At 52.5% G+C, this 20,071-nt stretch overlaps 1 long non-coding RNA gene across 2 annotated transcripts; it reads right to left on the bottom strand.

The window, feature by feature from the left end:
* Positions 1-1,387: 1,387 nt before the first annotated feature.
* Positions 1,388-11,372, bottom strand: LOC116455761. Of its 2 annotated transcripts, XR_004244469.1 has the most exons (6): positions 7,287-11,372; positions 7,000-7,035; positions 5,610-6,036; positions 4,986-5,088; positions 3,059-3,677; positions 1,388-1,708 (listed from the first exon to the last, which is right to left on the bottom strand). It is a non-coding gene; the product is annotated as an uncharacterized LOC116455761 (long non-coding RNA). The 2 variants fall into 2 exon arrangements; XR_004244468.1 differs by lacking the exon at positions 3,059-3,677.
* Between the last annotated feature and the right edge of the window lie 8,699 nt (positions 11,373-20,071).

Here is a 20,071-nt window from a genome sequence, read left to right on the forward strand (position 1 = left end):
CTCCTGATGCCATGTTTTCACAGCATTTCTGCTGATTCCTGCTGTTCTCTTCCTCATCTCAGCATCTAAAAGCAAGAGGTTAATGAGATGGTCAGATACTCCCTCTTGGATGTGGGCAGAAGACCAAGAAATAAGTGATCAAAAGTTCACGGTTGCCTCAATACCCGATTGCAGACCCGTTGCAAAAATCCAACAGTTCCCTGTCAGAGCCCCTAAAAAATCTGAAACTAAACTAAAAGCCATCTAAAACTGCAGTTACATCTGGCTTTCAGTTTCTTCTCACTGCCTTCTCCTTTTAAGTTGCTCATAAATTCTTTGGATACAATTCCTTTTGGGCTAAAGTTCCCTAAGTTTGGCCATCCCTCAAAAGTACGTTAAAAAATAAATAGAAAACTTGAGAAAAAGGGTTTGGCAGTTGACATAAATTTGTCATGCAAAAATCCTGTCCTGCCCTCACTTTCCCCAAACCAGTTTCCCCCCCAGTCAGACAGACTGCATCAGTGTGCAAACTGGAATTTGGTTGGCGAGGCCACGAGACCCTCGAAGGGGCCGGGTGGAAGAGGACTCGGATCTCCGTCTTCCCGGCCCCCTCCTCCCGGCACTTCTGCAGAGAAATAGGTCAGATTATTTTCTTTACAGCTCCTTTCGCACAGCTGCTCCCTGCTCCACACCACCATGGGATGCATCACAGCGCCAGGCAGACAGGGTTTGCAGGCTGGGTGAGGAGGGGATGGAGTCCGCAACAATTCTGGGATGGCATCAGCTAGGAAAAACCTCATCCAGGGCTCCCATGGTCATGTATAGTCCCCAAAACCTTTTAATTTCTCTGCTAATATCCTGTTTCCTGAGGCGTTCAAGGTGTTCAAGGTGTTCAAGGTGTTCAAGGCCAGGTGGGACGGGGCTTGGAGCTACCTGGTCTAGTGAAAGGTGTCCCTGCCCTTGGTTGGAATGGGATGGGTGTGGAGCTCCCTTCCAACCTGAACTGTTCTGGGGTTCTCTGCTCCTGGAACATGCCAGATGTTGGCATGGAAAATGCTAAACCCCAGTGTCCTCTGCACACTCTGGGTGGATTTGTGCCCTCACCTTTCTAGGAAGTGGCTGAGGTGGTTTAAGGAAAATACAAAGCTTGTGTGAGTATCATCCAACAGCCTGGCTATTCCGGAGGGCTCTCCCTCCTCTGTTCCCTTGCCACGCTCCTATGAGCGGATTTTGTGGGAGACTCCTCAAGAACCACCAGTAAACAAGGCTGTAAAAGAATATTTTCCTTCTCCTCTCTGTTTTTTAAATTATCCAGGAGCTGTGAGAAGCAGCAATGCAGCGCTAGGAAGATCAAAGCAGGGATTTCCTGGGGGGGAACGCTCCCTTCACCCAGGAGCTGGGAACTCGCCTGGGGAACAGAGAGCTGGTTGTCAGCTCAACACAGGAGATCATTTTCCATTCATTCTCCATCCCCATTGTCTGGATCACAGCGGCCATCCCCAGCCTCGGGCAGGGCGGTGGTACCACGCTCCGGTAGGTGACGAACAAGGGATGCAGTGTGGTCCTTCCTGGGCCAGGGAGGAAGGGGATGCACGCCTTCATTCAGACATACACAGAGGGGTTTGTAGGAATCGGGTGTTTTCTGCTTTTGCTTGTGTTGGTTCTTTCCTCCAGGCTGAATTCCCACTTTTCCAGGCAAGTCTGCAGAACATGGACACCCTGGTTTAACCTGCAACGCAGAAAAACAGGAGTTGAATAAGGAAATCCAGCAAAACTCAGACCTTGGAGATTTATTAGATCAAATTTCTCTTCCAGGTTTTTGAGGGACACCTGTAGGATTCAAGACCATATGAACCTTGATTTCTCCAACTGCAGGCAAGTTTGGGACGGGTCCTTAGATAATCTGCATTTAAATGACTTTGCCTCACCTGCACATGCCTTAAAGGAGCTTAAAAATTGTGGGTTTGGAGATGGAGGAGTAAATGTTTTAACCCCTCAAGGGTGCTCTTGGAGCAGGGATCCTGGGTCCACACCCAGAGCTATACCGGCAGTTAAATTAACGTCCTTAATGCAGCATTTGCTTTCCTTGTCCCCTTCCAAACCCTTCCTCTAAGATGCAAACCCAACTTCACTGCCCCTGAGCACACAGGGATGGCTTGACCCTGTGATGTTCATCAACTGGATTTGAACAAAAACCTCAAACAACTAAGGGAGAAAAAAACCCAACCAGAGCCCAATTCCAATGCCTGGCATCGCTTTCCCTCCTGCCAAAAATTGTCCATGTCCAGCTGGGATGGACACTGGACTGCAGGCAACTGGGCTCATGTGAAACAGATCATCTTGAGAGGTCCTGGAAGAACTGGCAGCACTGGAAACATCCCTGGAGAATGCTCTGGAGTGGTGGGAGGATGGGACAGCGAAGGTTTCTTCCAGGAAAGAGCCAGCTGAGATTGTTACAGGCAGCTTGTCATCATTTCCAACAAAAAGTGGCCTTGGAAGGCTGGGGTGGGAGCTGGCCTTCCCTGGAAAGAGGGGTCTGGATGGCTGGACAGCACATGTGCACCCTCCTTGCCTGTGTGAACCCCTTTGCTTTCTTCTCTCCTGCTTACAACTTTCCAAATGAAGTGGGAGGTTTCCATCCCTGCCTGTTCTGGTGCCTGTGGGCTCACACTGTCCTCCAGCTCATGCCCCAAGAGAAGGCAGTCTTTGGCCAAATTACCTGGAAGAACCCCCCAAACCCAGACCTTGCACCCCCCACTGGGATGAGCTGGGCGAGTACATGGATCCTCCTAAAATTCACGATTCCTGGAGCTGGCACTGTCCAGAAGCACTGCCCAAGAGCCAGGCTGTGAGTAAGTGCAGCAGTAGTGCCTCATACGTGGCCGCTGCCTTTTGCTGTCCAAGCGCCTTTCCCGCATTATCCACCTCGTTAACGGGTAAGGGAAGGAAGTGGGAAGGGCTTTTCCAGCCGGAGCCACGATGCCAGATGAAGGATGCATGATACATTTCCCTAAACTTCAACATTGGCCCTTTTTCCTCCTGCCAAAACAAGCAAACAAACAAACATCTGAGAGCTCACTGTGGTTTTGGGGGACTGGAAGTCATGGGGGCAATGCTGATTCTCCAAGGTGTCTGCAGGATCGCTTTGCAGGGCTGGAGAAGTGCTGGCTCTGATGGAGGAGCACTCCTGATCCAGGTACACAGCTGCCCTTGCCCTGGGGACAATGCTGACAGGACACAGAACAATGGCCCGGGAAGGAGTTGAAAGGTTTTGATCACGGCTGAAGTCAGGAATCAGCAACATTCCTTTCCCTGGAGGTTCCTGTGGCATGGATTAAAAGCAGGACTAAAGTTCAAGCAAAACGTGAGCCAGCATTGCACAATGCTGGCAAAAGGTCCCGCCATGAACGCTTTGAGATTGTGGGGAAAAAGCAATTCAATCCATTTTCCAGCTCCTTTCCTACTGCTGTGCCACCCAGATGATCTCCAGGAGGTCCAGGGGGATCTGCTGAGCTTCCTGATGGCAGCCGTGTGATTTGGCAGTCCAAAGGCATGAGGTGATGGAGGGTTTGCTTTCTCTGACAGGCCTGCCTGTCACACGACCTGCCCTGGGGACAGCTCGGAGAAACCAAGGTGAGAGGCTGTTCCCCACAACTCCCCTGTCAGGCCACTTGGGATGGTGGTTTCACTTTGGGACCCTGGATTTAGGAAGAAAAGAAAGGGGCTTGTTTTCAGAGCAATGCAGCACAGAAACAGGGGCCAGATCTCTTTCCAAATGACCCTACACACCCACCTGCACCTTCCTAACCTCTCACGAGTGCTTGGCCCTGCATCCCCGTCCTGGATTTGTTCCATCCCTCTTTCCATCAGAGATGTGATATCTATTTCCTGAAACAAGTCCAGCTCCCAGCCATCCCGCTGTTCCTAAGGGGAATTTGGGTCTCAGCTGTCCCAGAGATCACTGCCTGCACCTCCTTACAGAGGACATAAAGCCCATGGTCCCCCTCTGGGAACTTCAGCCTCCTGCAGGGGCACTGAATCCTGAGAAAAAGCTCCCAGATCCACGTGGGCAGCGTGTCCCCGGTAGTTTAGGGGAAGAAGGATCCTCATCTGCACAAGCCCCCAGGAGCACCCCACACCTGTGCGTGCATAGGCACAAGGAGGGGCCACGGATGAGGGCTCAGGGCTCAGCTCCACCTCTCTCCCTGCTGCTGGAATCTGTGAGCTCAGCAAGCCGGGAGCTGCCAGCTCCAGGCAGGATGTGGAGCAGCCTGGCACCAGGGCTGGAGGGAGCCAGGGGTTTTCACCCCTGGGCTCTGTGTGATCCGAGCTGTGACACCGATGTCCCCTGTGGTAGCGTGGCAGCCCCGAGCTGAAGCATTTCCACGGAATAGCAGGGCTCTCCACCCCATGGAAAAACCATCCCTGGCAGGGGAGGCGATGAGGAAAGTATCATGCCCAACACAGCTGGAATTCAGAAACTCCATCTCTCCCTGCCGAGGCATGAGCCTCTGACACACCAGAGCGCTGGCTTGTGCCTGCTTTCACCACAGCCAGATGAAGTCCAGGAGATAGGCTAGGAAAAATATGGGCTTGGAAAGCGGAGACATGGCTTTGATGTGCAACCACCACCCCTCTCCTCTTTGTTATTCCTTCTCCCTCATGCCAAGCTGCTCTAATAGATGCTTTCCCTCTGCCCCACGATTCAGGGGTCCCTGTGCAGATGAATTCATCACTCAGATAACTATCCAGCAGCCACGAGGCACACAACGCCAAGGAAAACACACATCCGTCAGCAGATGTGTGGTGAAGCTCTCCCCCTCTGTGAGGGATTCACCTTGGGGGTTTGACTGCGAGGTGATGGCTGCAGTAAAGAGAGGTGGGAGGGAATCCAGGACCCACCAAATCCCACAGAGGATGCTGCCAGTGTCCCTGCCAGCGTGATTCACTGGAGAGGAACACAGCCCCCACCTGAGGTGCTCCCAGCCTTTGCCAGCCAAACTCACCTCCTGCGAAGTCTCTGAGGGGAAGGTGTTGGTGCTGCCTGTGCTGGTGGCTGCATCAGGACAGGACAGAGGCCATCAGCTCACGGCCACCGACCTTCCTGAGCTGTAGAAAAACAAAAATAGCATCTTGTGGTTTAAAATATCCCCCCAAAAAGAAAAATAATTTTAAAGAAGTGAAAGCAACACAAATTCCCATGAAGACACAGCTTCACCACGTCTTCCCTCTTGCCTTCCCACGGAGGCACGGATGGCCCCTGGCTCATCTCCAGCCCCCAGCTGGGCAGCAGCACAGCTTTCCCAACACAACACACTGATATGTGTGACACAGGGAGCTGCCTCCCGAGCAGAGGGACACCGGGAAAGACCCTGCCCCCCTCACCCACCCCAGAACCGCAGGAATTTGTGGCCTGCTGGGCCAAGTGAGATAAAAGATGTGCCAATCCCATCCAGGACTGGGGGGGATGCTGGGACTGCAGAGATGGGGTTTTTTTGGCTAAACTGGGAGAAGGAGTCAGGCTGAGGGATCACAGCCAGCCCAAGGGCAGGCTGGGGTGGGAGGGACTGGGCTGCCCAGTATCAGGCATTAGCAGAGGGAGAATGGCTCTAGAAACCACGACCACGCACGTGTCTCATGGATCCTGACTGTTCCTCCCGGCTGCTCTCATCAGGAACACCTTTAATCTCGATCAATCCATTCTTTCCACAGGCTGTGAGTACACGACATGCCTCAAGGAGGACTCCTCCACCTCCCACCTCATCCCAGTAAAGCCCTTCACGGAGCTGCTCTACCCAGAGCTGCTCTACCCAGAGCTGCTCTACCCAGATTCTCCTGATCTAAGGGTGACCTGTGCCATGTGCTGCACTGGTTCCTTGCAGGGTTAATGCTCGAGGAACACAACTTGGAGACTCTGTGGGATGTGATGGGAGCTGCTCGGGGCTCTGAGGAGGAGGCCAAAGTCAACAGCGATAGTGGGAGAGGAGCTCAGGCACTGGCTGGGAGAACAAGGATCGCATCAGGATGGATCTGAAAACGTGACACATTTGCCTGGAGCTGTCAAGGAAAACAAATTTATGTGGTGTCAGGGTGGTGTCAAAGAAGAGTGAGGGAAACAACAAGAGGGTGTAGCAGGTTCTCTCAATGCTTTGCTCCACTTCAATCCCACCCTTGGGTGGATTTGGGTCTGTTCGGATGGAAGAGCAGAAATTGGAGTGAAGTCAGGATCAAAGCCTTAGGAAGTTGTTGGCACTGACACAGTGCAAGAAATAGATGTATAATACAACATTTTCCTGTCATCCCAGTCCATTTTCCATGTATCTGGTGGGAGCCCTGACTCTTCCCTCCCACCAGCTCCATGAGATACAAGTGCTGTGCCTTTAAGTGCTGATCTAAGGGAAACCTGAGAGCTTGGTGCTGTTCCCATGTGATAGATCACCATGAACAGTCTCTCCTCCATGATATTACGGGCCCCAACCCGTGATCTTGGGAAGAATTCAAAGTCTGGCTTATCAGCAAAAAAATAATCTAGTTAAACTTAAAACAGCAAGACTCAACTCAAGCTAGAGGATGATTTATTAAGAATCGTGGACTTTGGAGACAGAGAGAGGGAAAGGAAGCCACAAACCCCACATACAGCCTGTAAAAGTTCCAGTTTATAATCCAACATGAGTGGCTGGACAGCTCAGGCTGGAAAATCAGCTGGGATTCATCACAAGGTAGAGATGAGACTGCGCTGAGTTCAGGGGCAGAAGCTTGACCATGGGCATGAGGCAGAATCTGATTCCTGCCCCCTCCCTGGGTACCCTCATCTCCTGCACTGCCCAGGCTTGGGAGATGTGGCAGATCTCACCTGATCTGGGCACAGCCTGGCTTCCAGAGGAGCTCACAGCAAACTCCCTTTCAGTTACAAAGAGCTGCATTTTTTCTCTCTGAACCAGGCGGAAATATTTCATTTAATTACCAAATAATTTGTTTAAAGCAGGCATCTCTGTTATAAATACATATCTAAATACATACCTGGCAAGTTTTTTTTTACAAGAGCAAGACGAAAAGCTGGAAATAAAGTGAAAAGAATTCATCAGAAACAAGGTGTCATCTTTGCAAAACATTATAATTGGAAATAATCCCTTTTTCCACTAGGAAGCTGTTACATCCCAAATCTTTGGCTCGTCCTTACAGAAAGCACTGCAGGCATTATTAATGATCCCTAAAACCTAACGGTGAAAACATCCAAGCTCACCCCTCCCTTTCTGCAGAAGTATTGTGTTCATTCATACAAGGGGGAAAAACCCACACCCACCAACCTGACAGCATCAGCTGGGATGGAAATATTCAGGAAACAAAGCAGTGAGGCTGGACTTGTTCCCTGTATCGTTCTCATTAAGGCCTTACATTTGAATAAAGACACTGATGCCTTGAGGTGGCCACCTAGAAACAGAGGCTAGATGAAAATAAGAGAATAAAAGTAGGATAATAATAATAATAAAAAAAAAATATATAAAACATAATAAAAAGAGAATAAAAGTGGGCCTTCAAAGGTTCACCCTGGGCAGTCCAAAGGCTCCACCCCAGATGGACCCTGGGTCACGGGTTCCTCACATTTTCATGAGTTTGGTCCATTTGCATATCAGGGTTAATTCTCCAGTTACAGCCTCAGTTCCTGATGTAATTACCTCAAGTTTGTCCCTCCTCTTCAGAGGTTTTTAGTTTACACCTTTTGGGGCCTGGTGTCCTTGGAGGGCAAACCTAGCGAGGTTTGTTATGTCTGACCAGCACGAGAGAACAGCAGCTGAGAGGCCACACCAAACTTCAGAGTGACACAGCAGGCAGTGCAGGATTTGAGAAATATAAAAGTTAAAACCTAAGGCATCACCCTGAAAACAGGCAAAAACCTGAGATTCCCTCAAGAGCAAAGTCACAGCTTGGCTTCCAGATGGGTCCCAGACAGGGAAAATGGATTAACGAAGCCAGAAATTATTAGGGAGAATTCACAGGGGGAACCTTCCCTTCCCTGCTGCCTGCCCCAGAGGGGTTTTTCTGGGGAGGGGGTTACAGGGACTCGTGAGGGGTTCTGTGGGGATGGGAATGTGTTGGGAGGGCTGTTAAAGGCAGGGCTTTAATTCCCACCAGGGCCCAAACCTGGCAGAGCAGCTGAGCACTGCTGGCATTTAATCCCCAGATCTGTGTCCTGCAGGACTGTGGGATGGGGACAGATGTGGGTGGCAGGAGGCTGCTCCCAAAAACCTCCCATGCACTGCTCCTGGACGAGGCGGCTGCTCTTTGGAGAAGCAGTCCTGAGCGACCCCAAACGAGGATGTCGGTCCCCAGTGTTGGAAAGACCTGGATCATTGCAATGAGCAATGGAAAGGCCCTGCATATTAATTCCTGCTGATTTCTCTCTCCTTCTTCTTATCAGGTCAGGAAACCCAAGCTGAGTCTTGGGTTAAATTGAGTTAGATAAATCCTAGATAAAGAAAAACCAGGTTTCTTTTCCCTGGTTTAATACTTATGACCCTGTGGCGGGCAAAATATGCTCCCCCCCTGAAAACCAGGCCTCTTAACCCCCCAAATGGTGATTTGGAACCCCTCCTCATCCCTTTAAATATTAATTTTTGCTTTTTTGGGGGATCTTCATCTTGCTCTGATAAAACACCCACCGCCAAGGCTCGCACGGGATTTACATTTGGGAGGGAGGGATTCCAGTCAGCTGAATTCACCAAGGAAATAAGAGCCCACCCAGCCCCAGTATGTGTTCTGTCTCCTGAATTCCCAAATCCCTGCCAGTGGGAAGTGCGAGGTTTCAGCACCACCAGGGGCTCGGCAGCAGGAGCAGAGGGCAGAGGCATCACTCCCCACATCCTGCGTGGGGCTGACATCAGTTCCTCCTGCTTTTATTGACGTGGTCCCAGCTCTGGCCTGATTTTTTTTTTTTTTTTTTAATTACCTCATAATTCCTGCAGCACTCAGAGCTTTTATAAGCCTCCTGCTTTCCTCCAGCTCAAGAATGAGTGGCCCCAGCTGCCCCGTTTTTTAATCACCCAATAGCAGCGAGCAGTAAAAGAGGAACGCAGATGCATTTCCTTGAACTGATGAGAGACTCACGGTGAGGTTTAAAGGAGGAAAAATTACTCAAATTTTAAGAAGTTTTGGGGCCTTTCTTGCCCCCTCCATCTCTTGGTGCCAGGAGGTACCCAGAGAGGTGGAGATGCTCTAAAGCCACGGGCATCCTCCACGCCCTGAGAGCTCCAGGCTCCTGCTTCAGGGAGGTTTCTGAGTGTGTTTTAGTCAGACACTTTGGAAATGTCTTACAGGAGAGGGTAGCAGTCAGAGGTGAGTTTAGACCTGGAAAGTAGAGGAGGGGGCCTGGTGGGCTGCCTGTGGGTGGTAGGAAGCAGGTGGGGCTTGGCTTGTTTTCTGGCAATTAGGAACAGATCGAAGCTATACGAGAGCAGGGAGAAAGGGCTGGTTTGAGCTGCAGCCAGGCAGGGTTTTTAGGGAAGGTTTCCCATTGAAACACCCACCGTGCAACAAACCCGAGTGCAGCGATGGAGATAATCCCATCCCACACTGGTGATGTTCCCACTGCCCACAAAGAAGCACAGCTCTGCTCTGCGATCTGGCCAAGACACAGACAAGATATTTTCTTCTCCAACCAACCAGGCAGATCCCCCGGGGCCAGGAGCCATCCTCTTCTCAGGGCACAGAAATTCCTCTGCAGCAGACACCCAGCAGGCAGCAGCTCTGAGGAGAAGATTATATTCTAATACAATATAAAATATGTTACTGGGTCACTCGGCCCTGTTTGGGTTGGCTGGGGGACACGGGGACAGCACATCTGCCAGCATGGCCCCGTTCACAGCACAGCCACGCTCTGCAGCCCTGGGAAACCACGTCCTCCCCGCAGGGAGAGGGCTGAGGGAGGGGAGGAATCCATGGATCCGTCTGTGTGAGACACTCGAGCTGGTGGTTTCATGCAGCTCGTAAAAGTGACACAAGCTGTGCTGCAGCCCCCACCTGAGGCTCTACAGGGCAGGCAGGCCCAAAGGCAGGACAGGAGCTGCTTTTTGGGGAAAAACACAGAGAAGGGCTAAAAGTGACCGTGTTTGGAGAGGGGCAGGAGTCAGAGGGTATTACCTGGTGTGGGGTCTGTGGGGTGGAGCTGGCTCTGGCCCTCAGCAGTCGCACGTGGGCCAGCACAGAGACAGACCCTGATCATCGCCGTGTGAAGCCAACGCAACAAAACGCTGCCAACGCATCCGCGAGGCAAAGCTGGTGCTGGTTGCAGCATTTTCACTCCAACACCAGGAGCCCAGACATGTCACCTCCTGCCATCCTCCCACCCTCTGGGAACTGCAACCCTACCACAGAAGCCTTCCCTGTGCCCCAGGTGAGCAGAGGAGAAGGGAAGTGCTCAGGGTGTCCACACTGACCCCATTCCTTCCCCTGGATGGAAGCTGGAGAGAGGATGAGCAACAAAATATCCACTAGAGAGAGACAAGTCCTTCTGACCCACCAGTCAGACCAGTAGCCCAGGCTGGGGAAAAGGGCCAGCCACGTGAATCCTCTGCTGGGGCACTGGAACAGCTGGCAGCAACTGATTGTGTTTGTTCAGATGAGAACAATTTTCCTTTGCTTGTGCTCTTGACAAATTCAACCTGGAGGCCTCCAAGCCTTCCTGCCAACAACAACACCAGGGCGGGATGGGACCGTATCTATTTCCAGCAGAGCTGTCAGCTGCACTGGGGGCTCTGGGGTTCACTGGGCTCTTCAGTCCTACAAGCCTCAAAGGGGAAATGTGAAATCACACACCCTCCAGAGCATTGCCAGACCCCTCCTTCCTTCCTCATCATCCACCTTTGAGAGCTCCCACCCATCCCCAAGGCCACAGGGATGGACAGCAGGGCCTTGGCCAGGGCCAGTGTTTGCTGTGGGGGGAAAGGTGTCAGGATCACACGCACAAATACGCCCAGGCAGGGGTCGCTTGGACGGACCAAGTCTGCTCTTCCCATGAGAAAGTCAGCCTGGAGCTTCCAGTGAGAGCAGCTGCTACAGAAATACCTCCTTATCCCTCGCCAAGCCCTCTGGAGAGGGCCAGAGCTCCTCCCAACCTTGGCATTCCTGGGTACCAGGATGAACAGAAATAACACAGGAAACATGGAATAGAATCACAGAATATCCTGAGCTGCAAGGGACCCAGAAGGATCATCGAGCTCAGATCTTGGCCCTGCACAGGAGAGTTCCAAAAACCCAACCATGTGCCTGAGAGACAGGGACTGAAGCAGAAATGTCCCAAGTGAAATCCTCAAGTCGCAGGACATGAGACAGGAGCTGCTTCCCAGCACACGACTGTCTCCATCCCTTTGCACGCTTCCCAGGAGCGCCGTGTGCTGAGAGCATCACTAACCACCCTATCCCCATCCCCACCGTAACCCTACCCCTACCCTATCCCCATCCCTATCCCTATCCCTATCCCTGTCCCTGTCCCTATCCCTGTCCCTATCCCACTTTTCCCTAGGTTTGAACTTTCAGAGGTATCTGGTGGTACTTTGTGTCACGTGCTGAACAATTCCAGCAGCACCTTCAGTGCCCAATAAGAAAACGCGTTTCTGCTTCCGAAACTCACGGAGAAGCTCCGAGACATCCGAGAGGGGATCCAACCACAGCAGGAACAGAAGCCACTGAAATGAAATTAAAAAGAGAGGCAAATCATGATTTGTGGGCGCCTTGAGATGGAGAAGTGGAGCCCAACTCAGAAAGGAGTGAAAAAATAAGACTTTGTATGAGGTCTAGAGAGAGAACTCCAAGGGGAAAGCTGGACGGTGCTTTTCCAGCTGGATAGAGCTTTACCAGACAGCATTTTGCAGGCCCATTTTGGCTTGATGAAAACCTCTTCAGAGAACACCTCCTCAGGGTTCTGAGAGCGTTGTGCTTCAGGAGGGTCAGTGCCTTGTGCTGGGCCTTACTCCTCTCCTGTACTCAGTTTGACTTGTAAAGGCAAGAGGAGATTTTTCCTCTTGTGGATATTTCTCTGCAGGTGAAATTCCCAACTTCTGTATTTAAAGATGATCCCCACAGTTGGACACGTTTGAATTTTTGGCAGGATGGAAATTCCTTATATCTTTAGCACCCTCTGTGTTCTACTGGTGGGACTGAGGCATTGTGAAGCAGGAGGATCCTCCAGGATCCTCTGGGAACCTCCTGCCTCAGTTTCCCCTCACACAAAGCAAGGATATGTTGGGAAGGGGTGAACACATCCCTGGCACATGCATTGCTGCAGGGCTAATGGTCCTTGTGGTGTCTCTTTCTGATGGAGATCCAGACGACTCTCAGGCTGCTTGCTCCTGGATCTGGGAATACTGTTGGGAAGCTGGATGGAGCAGAGAGGGTCAGTGGAGGGCTTCCCTCGGTGCTCACAGACAGCCTCTTCCTTCTCACCAGACATCCTGGCTGACGCTCGCCGCTCCTCTGGTGGGAGAAGCGCCAGCTCTGTCTCCTGGCACACGGCGGGGCGGTGATGGAGGGATGGAGGGGAAGCCGGGCTGAGCTGCAGCTCTGCCTCCCAAATTGCATCTCCAGCACGAGGCCGCCCGGACCGCGCCGCTGCCGACAGCTTTATTGCTGCTGAGACAGGCCCGTGGCGAGAGCTGGCCCTGCACCATCCCTGCTGCACAGCTGCGCAGGCAGGGAGAAGGGTTTTGGAGAAAAGGGGGAGAAATCCCCTGGAAAGCGGTGATGGAAAGTCGGCCACCCTCGGGGAAGTTCCTGCTTGTGCAGAGGAAGGCTGGTGGGAAAAACTGCTGAGATGAGGTTTGTGTAACAGGAAAAAAGGGGAAAAACCCCAGAGGTTTTGCACATCAGCTGCTCTTGACCCTCCTAACCCTGCCCCAGCTCCTGCCACAGAGGGGGTCTCGTCTGCCCCACGCAGAGCCCAGCACTAGCCCAAAGACAGTGCTTGAGAGCCCCAGGCAGCTGGGGGGACATCAATCCCCCCCAGCCCTGCTTGACTCAGGTTCCCCCTTTCCCCAGACCTTGTTCCTGCTGGGATTTGAGCCACACAAAATGCACATTTTAACCTTTTAACAGTGAAGGTGTCACTTCATGAAGGAAAGGTCTGCATGGATGGAGAGAACTACGTCCTGGGCTGGGTTTTTTTCCCCTCTTTTTTTCCACATTGTCCACAGCAACTCCTGGGCATCCTCATTGCTCCTGCAACCACTTGCATCCTCCCCAGGCTCCTGGTACCCACCACGCTCCATGCCATGGTCATTAGGTAGCATTTCAGAGCTCGTTGCCTTGCAGAAGATGCATGAAGCAATGCAGGGCAATATCCCATGGAAAAGGAGAGTGGAAACAGCCGTGCTGGAAGGGATCACGGGGACAGGGATGGGGAAGGGAGGTCTTGCCCAGCATCCCACCAACGTCCACCACTGTGGGGAGGGCAGGCATGGAAGCAGCACCTGGCCATGAGGAGATTTGGCTGTGCCACAGCCCAAGGAGCTGCTGGGTGCGATGAAGGCCAGGAATGGGGAAGTTTAGAAGGTAGACTGTGGAAAACTCCGCAGATAAAGCCTCTCTCACTCCAAAACAAACAGCACACGGGGCTGGGGGGCTCCCACACGACATGGGGTGCCAGTGGGACGCTGCGAAGTGAGCTCAGGCCCTTAAGGGCTGCCTGGGCTGCTCCTGGGCTTGCAGTGCTGCTGGAGAAGGGTCCAGTGGGATGTCACCTCTCCCTGGCTGCTGCCCGCAATCCCCGAGCACTGACCCCGTCTCCTCATCCTCCCTCTGTGCTCAGCTCACTGGTGGTGCCCCAGACAGTCCCAGAAATGCCAGTGCCCGCCGTGACCCAGGTGTGGAGGGCAGTGTGGGCGGTGGCCGCGAGGCGGCTGCCCCGCCATGAGATCTCCTACTGTTCTCCAAAGAATACCCCCTTGTCTTCCCCGACAGCCCCCTTGGCCAAGGGGCTGGGGGCAGTGGGGCAGGGTGGTGTTGGGGACAAAACCCATCAGTGTGGAGTCCCAGACACAAAAGGGCCACAAAAGGCGTCAGACAGGGCTCCCAGCAGTGGCAGAGTGACGGCTCCGTGCCAGGGCGCTCCGAAGGCAAAGGCTGCTGCCCCTTCCCTGTTAGGGCACTGGGAACACGGGGAACGAGTGGCACACTGGGGACAGGGCGAGGGGGTGCCGGGCACTGAGGGGGTCCCACACATCTGCATTTCCTTGGCTCAGCACGGAGCAGCCTGGATGGCAGGGAGCCCTCCTGCTGCATGGCAGCACCTCCTGCTCAGCTCGGGAGGCACCGGGCAGGCACTGGCTTCGAGCAGCATCAAGAGTTTATTTTTCCAGCTAAAATAACTTAATCCAGTGGAAATTCTTTCTTTTTCTCAACCTGTCTTCTGCTGCAAGCAGCCCATCCTGGGGAATGGCTGATGAGCTGGATGGGATGGCAAGTGGGCAGGCACAGGAAAAGCCAGCGTTTATGTCATTTATTTTCCTACCAAGCATAGCTGAGCTGGGGGGGGGGGGGGGGGGGTGGCTTGTTTTCTTCTCTCCATCAGAAACCTAAAGCCCAAAATGACATTTCTACTGGAATTTGTTATTCCTTATGTCACAGCAGGGGGGATATGTTGTACTTGCAGCTTCTTACAACCCCAACAGGCGGCATGGCAAATAATCAGGTCCAGTGATGCAGCGAAATCCACTCACCTGCTCAGGGCTCGGCAAATTCCTCTCCCTGTGAAGATCCTTGTACAGCAAATGCACCAGCTGGGATCCCTGTGGGATGTGGATGGGTTGGATATCGAAGCTGAGCCACTCACTTGTGGTTTTGTCCATATCTCCTGAGCAGCAGAAGTTAATGAGCCTGTGGGGAAAAAAAATAGGTTGAAATGAAATTCTTTATAGCGAGCTAAACGTTACATTGGATAGGACAGTTATTGTGTGTGAAATGCCGGCGTGATTAAATCCATATTTGTAAAGGATTAACTGCTCTAGAACAGCTCCATGTCTGCTCTGAGGTGGCAAAATCTCCCCAAATATGTCTCTAATCATCTGTACAATAACCACGTCAATAAATCAGAATGAAGACACATTGGGGTGAGCGTGGATTCCAGGCTGCACCTGGTGGGTTTGTGCAGAGGGAAGTGGGGAGGGAAAAAAACCCGTCAGGAATGAGAGGTTTGAAGGAAAAACAACTGAGGTTTGTGGAAACCCAGCGGTGTGTGAACACGGAGAGCATCTGATGGAGACACAGGTGCCACTTCCCTGGATCACAGCTGACCATGGGCTGTGATTCCAGGGACGCAGTCCTGCCCAGGCCCGAGCACGCTGCTGCACTTCCCAGCTGTGAAAGCCCCGGGAGCCAAGAGAGAAACCTTCAGCTCACAGTGAAAGCATAAAAGCACCCAGGGCAGGCACTGCGGCTGCTCCAGGACTTTTCCTGCACTCTGTTTGGTGCATTCCTCACCCAGCAGCCCAAGTCCCTGCTCCAGCATTGCTCCTGGAGATGGGTTTGGGGCAGTGGCACCCCGCTGTGAGCAGAACACCCGGGTGCAGAGAAGGCATTCAGCAAAAATAAACGCCGAGACAGAGCTTGAAATGTTTATTTTCCAACTCCAGGCCATTCATCCAGTGACACCGCTGTGTTCCAGTGAGTCTCCCTCTGTTTACATCAGATGATTAATGAGACACAGATTGTCTTTAACCCTGATGGATGCCACAGTCACCAGGGTATGAATTTGGGCTCCGTGTCCCACTTCTCCTCCCACCTCTGCCTGCAGCCACCACTCCACCCTCATTGACCCTCATTCTTCCCATTTCATGCAACCAAAATCAAGATTTTATTACAGTATTTGTTTTCTGGCCTCTCCATCTGCCCTCAGCAATCACCACTCCTGAGGCTGGAGCCTCTGATAACGTGGGACGGGGTCTGAGCTGCAGGAGAAGTGAAGGGACAGATCCAGCAGTAAAAAGGAAGAGAGAAGGGACAAGACAACTTGGGTTTTGCCTGCCCAGATCATGAAAGGGGACAGAGATCCGCCAGGAGACCCAGGCTGATGCCGAGTTTGTAGCAACCACCAGACACCAAAACCAGACATAGAAAACCAGCCTAAAGCCAGGGTGATGCCACTTCCAGAGGACACAGGGCTGTCCCTGCCCCAGGAAAGGCACTGCACCTTCAGCATCATCCCCGTGTTGCATCCTGCTGGGCTGCTGACCTGCTCAATCCACACGCAGCATCCCAGGATGGTTTGGAAGGGAATTAAAGCCCATCCAGTGCCACCCCCTGCCGTGGGCAGGGACACCTTCCAGCAGCCCAGGCTGCTTCAAGCCTCATCCAACCTGGCCTTGGGCACTGCCAGGGATCCAGGGGCAGCCACAGCTGCTCTGGGCACCCTGTGCCGGGGTGTCACCACTCTCACAGGGAAGAATTCCTTCCCAATATTCCTCCTGACGCTGCTCTCTGGCAGGGGGAAGCCATTCCCTGTGATCTGGCACTAATGGGATGGCCTGTGTGGCACCAGGATCACTGGCATCAGGTGGGATTCACGTTTCTCCAAGGAGAAGAGCTTTAAACCAGACTTGAAGGAGGAGGGGAGCAGTCCCAGGTTTGCCCATGGCACGCTGTGTCTGACCCCTCAGGGTTAGGAGGATGTGCTGGGTACGCTGCAGCACACGTGGAGTTTTACAGAGATGAGCCAGAGGTAGCAGGAGCCAACAGGAAACCCCAGAGCAAGACCTCAAAGAATTAAGGGATGTTCCTCTAAGAATGTGACCTCTAAAGGTCCCTTCCAAGCAAACTATTCTGTATTCCTGAATGGGGCTGGATTGAAAGCAGATTGAACGTGTCGCTGCAACAATGCCTCTGCATCCCCCCAGAGCACAGCTCCAGGCAGCAGCAGTGGACACATTTCCCCAGCACTCAAAGCTCAAATTGAAAAGCTGCCACTAACATTAAAAGGAAAAAATGGCTTTTTAAGAACTCCATACGTTTCTGTTTCTTTCCCCTTCCTTTCCTTCTTTCTGATTCACCCTTCTGATATTTTGCTTGGCCTCCAGTCCTAATGCATTCATCCTTCTTAGCACATTTTTGGGCTCTTTCCACCATTGTTCTTGGAAACTTTTTTTTTTTAAGGACATATATTTAGATATACAACCTGGTCTCCTATGTTAAAAAAAATCCTACCTCAGGCTGGAAAGGGAAGAGCATAGAGAAAAGGGAGCTGGGGCTGAGGATGACAGGGTGCCAGCAGAGGAGGTGGCATTGCCACGGGGACATTTGTCTGTGTCTAGCATTTGGTCGCTCTGTCTCCAGCACGGAATGTCTCCCCAAAGCTCTGCTGGCACCAGTGCAGGGGTGGTCACCGCAGCTGCCCCTGCAGTCCCCATCAGGGGAGAAAATGGAGTGACTGCAGCCCCGTGGCTCCTCAGCATCCCTTCACAGCTCACTCCAGCCCTGACCACCAGGGGAAACAGAAGCACATCCCAAAATCACCTAACATGCTCAAATACATTTGCAGCAAGGTTTTGGGGCTGCAGTAGCCACGGTCACCCCATGCTGGTTCCCTGTTTGAGCAAACTGGGACCATCCGGTTTCCTACAGATACCACCTGGAGCCAGTGGAGCGGGCGGCTTTGGCCAGCCTGGTTTTAATAACCCCTGAGCACTCAGCCCTCACCCAAACCTGTCATTCTGAAAGGCAGCTTGGAGTCCAAGAAGCACTCGCAGGCTTTTCATAAACACACTTTAATAATCTTCATCAAGAATTTTAATACAGAGCGAGCTGCCTGCCAGGAAATGCATTTACACTGTCAGCTGCTGAGAGAAATAGCCCTGCACTGCTGCTCAATACCAGAAACACCCTCCCTCCTCCCAGCCTTTCCTCTCTTCCTCTTTGGATGAAGTGTGCTGCTTTGGAAACTAAAGGGGCTAAAAACCTTGGCAGGGGGCCAGGCAGCTCCCTGGAGCATCCCCTGGATTGGGGCAGCCCCTTTGCCTTGCCTGGTGCCATCCTGCTCCCACCTCCTGCCTAGCTGGACCTCGGCTGGCCTCGTACTTCACCTCTTTTTTTATTTTTGGGGGGTTTTAAGACTGAAACCAGTTTTTTTCCCTCTCCCATTGACCTGCTGAAGGTGCTGCTGTTGGTGATGGTGAGGGAAGGGTGTGTTTTAGGCTATGGGAAGAGCAGGGGTTTGTGAGCTACGGATACAATTACAAAAGCTTTTCTTTCACAGCAAAGATTAACGGGATCAGAACACATTTCCTTGCTGGCTGAGGTATTAAGCAATTAAAGGGATTAAGCGAGGGCTTTGCCATCCTCTGGCGCATCAGGTTTTGGTTTGTGCCAGAGGCAAAATACCCAATTTGACGTAGTCTGAGCCCAGAGGGCTGGAATGGTGGGAATCACATTTTACAGCCTCTTTCCCAACAGCTGAAAACACTCTGGCTGTAACCACCCTCCATATGCTGCTCCCAGACACCCGAACCCCGCTAAGCCTGCTCTCCCTAAGGACGGATGGATGGACCCCTCTGTGCCCCAAAGCCAAGTGTGACCTGCAGGAAAGGGCCCAGAGACCAGAGAGGGGAAGGGGGAGGTTGGAGAAATACCCCAGGGGGACTCCAGCACCAGCAGCTCCTTCCCCACATTTACTGAACCCTGTATTACGTGCGAGGAGGGTTTTTGAACACCGATTCCTGGCACGTCAGGCAGTTTGTCTGTTTGTAAGTCTGTTCTCAAGCGATTGACAAAAAGGGATGAAAAACCAACCTCGACGCAGTGAAATCAAACGATGAGATTAGAAATGCACGTACCAGACGTCCTCTCTGAACCTCATTTAGCAGAGGTGGGGAATGCCAGCTTTCCACCAGGAATGGCACTGCCACCTCCGCTGCTTCCCTTTCCCTTGTGAAGTTCTTGCCTTATTTATTTGCTTGAGATGAAAAAAGCTGGGGGAAGCTGCCCAGCAGAAATACCGACCGTCTGCCAAGCGTTTTGAAGTCGCAGCACAAATCGCCTTTTACAGGCAGGGGTGCTCAGGGGAAGAGGTAGAGAAAAGGTCAGTTCTGCTGGAGGAAACCCCCAAAATGCCTTGAAGAGCTGAAGGGGCTTTTTCATCACACACAGAGTCCATGGAGGGTCAACGTGCCAGATGGACTGGGGCAAGGAGTGATGGGAAGGATGGATGGGAGGCGCCTATGTGGTTACAGCTCTGGCTCTGTCCCTGCCAGGGCGATTCAGGCTGCAGGGTAGAATCCCAAAATAGTTTGGGTTGGGAGCGACTTTAAAGCCCATCCAGTGCCACCCCCGCCCTGGGCAGGGACACCTCCCACTATCCCAGGTTCCTCCAAGCCCCGTCCAACCTGGCCCTGGACACTTCCAGGGCTGGGGCAGCCACAGCTGCTCTGGGCACCCTGTGCCAGGGCCTCCCTACGCCCACAGTAATACAAATAAACCTTAAAATCAGTAAGAATTTAAAAGGCGCAATCCCCAAAACCCTCTCTGGAGCAGACAGGAAGCTTCTGTGACTTTCTCAGCGGTGCCTGAACATAGAGAAATGAATTATTCTCAATAATGTCCTTCTTCAGCTCTTCAAGGCATCCACAAAACTGCTCCCGTGTTCCTCAGAGTTCACTCCCTTTGCCTGCCCAAGAGATGCTCCAAATCTGGGGCAGCGTCCGCTTGTCTGCCTCTACTTTCAAACTCGAGGCCCTGGCACAGCGGCAGCAAGATCTGTCGGGAATTGATGCCCCCCAGACCTGGGAGAAAAAGAAACTTCTGAGAACCTTCAGTTGTGCCACAGGAGTGTCAAGGTTGCAGCCAGGAGCTTCCTTGGCACGAGGAGCTACGCGCAGTGTTTCTCCAGGTGATCCTTGCAGTGGCTTCTCCCTGTGCCTGAGGAATCCTAAAAAAAACAAGCCCTGGACCTGCAGACATACAGCCATGGAGTGGCCATGGGGAAAATGCAGGTATCCAGGTGCCTCCCATCAGGCTGGAAGCAGCAGGCTGCACTGCCACGGAGCTGCTGCTCCCCGGGGGCTCAGCTTTCCACCGGCCGGAGCGAGATGTTGTACCTTGTTTGTGTTTCTATGGA

The sequence above is a fragment of the Corvus moneduloides genome, chromosome 25 (genome assembly GCF_009650955.1).
Source record: "Corvus moneduloides isolate bCorMon1 chromosome 25, bCorMon1.pri, whole genome shotgun sequence".
Taxonomy (NCBI): domain Eukaryota; kingdom Metazoa; phylum Chordata; class Aves; order Passeriformes; family Corvidae; genus Corvus; species Corvus moneduloides.